Source organism: Ascaphus truei, chromosome 6, assembly GCF_040206685.1.
Source record: "Ascaphus truei isolate aAscTru1 chromosome 6, aAscTru1.hap1, whole genome shotgun sequence".
Taxonomy (NCBI): Eukaryota; Metazoa; Chordata; class Amphibia; order Anura; family Ascaphidae; genus Ascaphus; species Ascaphus truei.
Window position 1 is genome coordinate 126334026 of NC_134488.1, and position 3690 is coordinate 126337715.

Genomic DNA, 3690 nt, shown 5'->3' on the forward strand with positions numbered 1-3690 from the left:
GCTCACTCACCTCCCTCCCCGGCGCTCACTCACCTCCCTCCCCGGCGCTCTCACTCACCGTCGCTCACTCCCCTCCCTCCCCGGCGGGGGGACAGGCAGTGGCCAGGCAGCCTGCAGCTGCTTCATGGCACCGAGTACCTAAGATGGCAGTGCCCGGAAGGACCCCCTTCCTCCCTCGCGGCGCCGAGTGCCTAGTCTCAACTGCCGCACACGCACACACACCACCTCCCGACCAAACCGCCACCTCACACCCCTGCGCCTCCAGCCTCCCCTCCACACAGCACCACACACACACCTTCCGCCTCCCTCTGTCACCCCTGTGCCTCCGTCCGGGACCAAGCAGCGGAACGGACGGCCGGGAGGGGGCGGAACGGATGGCCGGGGAGGGGGCAGCCCACCACCATCACCACTCACCGTACCACACCACCCCCCTCATCCGTAGGTGCGGCGCCGCACGGAACTGTAGGGGGGCGGGGCCTGCGCCCGAGAAGTGCGCCGCACGGAACTGTGGGGGGCGGGGCCTGCACCCGAGAAAGGCGCCGTACGGATCTGCGGGGGGGGGGGGGGGGTGGGGCCTGCGCCTGAGAAGGGCGCCGCTGAGCGCCGCACGGGACTGAGACACGTGTGTGTGACTGTGTGAGTCTGACTGTGTGTGTGTGTGTGTAACACTGTGTACCCCCCTCCTGTCCACTGTCCCCCCCCTCCTGTCCACTGTCCCCCCCCCTCCTGTCCACTGTCCCCCCTCCTGTCCACTGTCCCCCCCCTCCTGTCCACTGTCCCCCCCTCCTGTCCACTGTCCCCCCCCCTCCTGTCCACTGTCCCCCCCCCTCCTGTCCACTGTCCCCCCCTCCTGTCCACTGTCCCCCCCCCCTCCTGTCCACTGTCCGTCCCCCCGCCTGTCCACTGTCCGTCCCCCCTACTGTCCACTGTTCGTCCCCCCTCCTGTCCACTGTTTGTCCCTCCCCTCTGGGCGAGGGGGGGGGGAGAACGGAGAAAGAGGGGGAGAGAAGGGAGCGGGAAATTTAACTCACGGGCAACGTCGGGTCTCTCAGCTAGTAATGAATAATATGTATTTTTTCTTACATCCCTGCAGCCCTTTCCCTAGAGTAAAGGAGAGGAAACAAATTAAAAAGAGAGCGGTACATCAATATAGAAGAATTCTATCTTTATTCAATATATTGGGAAGCCGTTTTCCCTGTGCTGGGGAAGCGAGAAGCTCCAATGAAATCTTCACCAGCTGGGCGAAGCTGCTTCAAATCGCATGGCATGAAAACCTTGTAAGTGGAAGATCTCTCCCTTCCCTGCTGCACCGATCATACGTTCCAACATCCCCGCATTTCCCGTGGTCCCACCCGACACCTTTCCTGTCCCTACTCCGGTCCGGATAGTTTTCTATATATTTTGATACAGGAATGAATTTGTTAAGAGTCCATAACAGCCTTACTTACTGTCTCTTTAAAAGGGTATAATCCCATGTAAAAGGACCCACCTTCTTGTAAACAACTTATTGGGACTGGCCACCTCAGAAAGATTTGGGGTGTTATTTTCTAACCGCTGTTTTCTGATGAAAAGTCCCCATCAATTTAAAGGCGCAATCCATGTTTTTTTTATTTTATTTTTGTTTTTAACATTTATTTATTTTTACTTAGGATTGAAGCAGCGGGATCTCCGGAGCTGAACCCCCATTAATTTCAGCTCCGGGGGGACCCCCTACGTCCGGAGATACGTACCTCCGTAATAGGTGCTGGTAGTCGCTCCGGCTTAGTTAGCTGGGTTTTAAAGTTTAAAGCTCCCGCGTCCGTGGCCCAATAGGAAGCCCAACCTGATGACATCACGGCTTCCTATTGGCTCGTAGGGCCCGGGAGCTTTAAAACGCTGCCATAATGTAAACCCTGCTAGTCGAGTGGAGCAGCTACCGACATCCCCTACAGAGGTAAGCATCTCCGGACGGCGGGGGTCCCCGTAGCTGAAATTAATGGGGTTCCACTCTGGAGATCCCCTGCAAAAAACACTTGAATTGCAACTTTAAATGGGAGGGTGGGGGGGTTTAGTCGGAAATGACTGTCCTGGAACTAGATTCCATATTCCTCTGTCTCCCTTTGCAGTTTATGGGATTCATTTCTCCCTAGTTTAGCTGCCTGTTATTTTCCCTGTCCCAGCAGCTTGCTGCATGTGAAAAGGCAACATTTTGGTACACATTAGCTGTGTGTATGGGAAATAATCCCAGTCCTCAGGGCTCAGCTGTGTGTGGAAATGACTTGATTGAAGTCTCAATTAAACATATGTCTGGTCATATGAGCATGTATTAAGCTGTGTGAGGCTCTATATATTATAATGCAAGTAGGTGTACAGGTATAACTGGAGACAATACACAGAACTCTATATATACCATAAAGGTACTGTCTAAATCCCCAGAAAACCAAAGTACATACCCATAGTGTTTTGATGGAGCCTCAGTGGAACAGCTGCTCAGACTCAGAAGTGTGCGTGCGTCACACCTGCATCTCAGATAAGTTGAAGGTGGTCCCGTGGGGTCAGACGGCGGAGCACTGCTGTTTGAAGAAATTCGGGGCTGCACACCAGTTCCAGTTAAAAATCGATTTATTGAGTGGTCATCTGAAGTATACAGCAAGCACTCTGACGCGTTTCAGGACAGTTGTCCCTTTATCAAAGAGTAACTGCGCGTCTACTGAGTTCTCCATTATGTAGTATAACTCCCGCCCCCAACCGTGACGTCACACGCTTCGTTACTATCGCGTGAGTTATACTACATAATGGAGAACTCAGTAGACGCGCAGAGTGCTTGCTGTATACTTCAGATGACCACTCAATAAATCGATTTTTAACTGGAACTGGTGTGCAGCCCCGAATTTCTTCAAACAGCAGTGCTCCGCCGTCGGACCCCACGGGACCACCTTCAACTTATTTTGGTACACATGTTGTTTACATAGCCATAGTCAGTGAGTTGCTATAGCAACCTCAGGCTTTCTTTCAGAATGGGTTAGTCTGCTCTCCCCCTCTGCCTTGCTCACAGATGGTCTGTCCCCAGGGTATCCTGCTACCTAGATTCCCTCTCACTTTCTTTTACCTTCAACATTGGCTGAATGAGTATGTTTTCTGTTAACTCTCTACTGGCAAGGCCTCATCCTTTTCACCTTTTCCCACTATCAAGCACAGTCACTATAGAGACATTCTCTCACAACACCATCTCCCACAAGTGCCTTTGTATATCTTTGCTTTCCTCAATAAAACTAAGAAAGACAAAAGGACTTGTTGTGCTTGTAACAGGAACGAGTTGAAGTTATCTGGGCTATTCATACCACACATGACTCTGGCCTCAGAATAATGACCATATCGGCCTCTTTGCGGATGTTGAATAAGCCCCTTATTATTACACTTTTAATGTGGATGTCTTTTCTGGGGGTCTACAATTCATTGTTACGAGACGCTTCCCGTGCCCCACTCTCACCCGTTCAACTAATGATGGCCCCATCATTATCAACGAAGAAAAACAGTGCGGATTGCCAATGAATAGGGGAGTGTTAGGCCGCGCTTATAGTGCCGGCGACGACGCCCAAAAGCATTGCCGCCGCGTGCGCTTATAGTGCTTGTCGCCGTCGATGGCACTATAGGCAAAAGCTAAAGGGGAAAAAAAGAGATTAGGTAAAAAATCGTAAAAAGTCTCCAAAG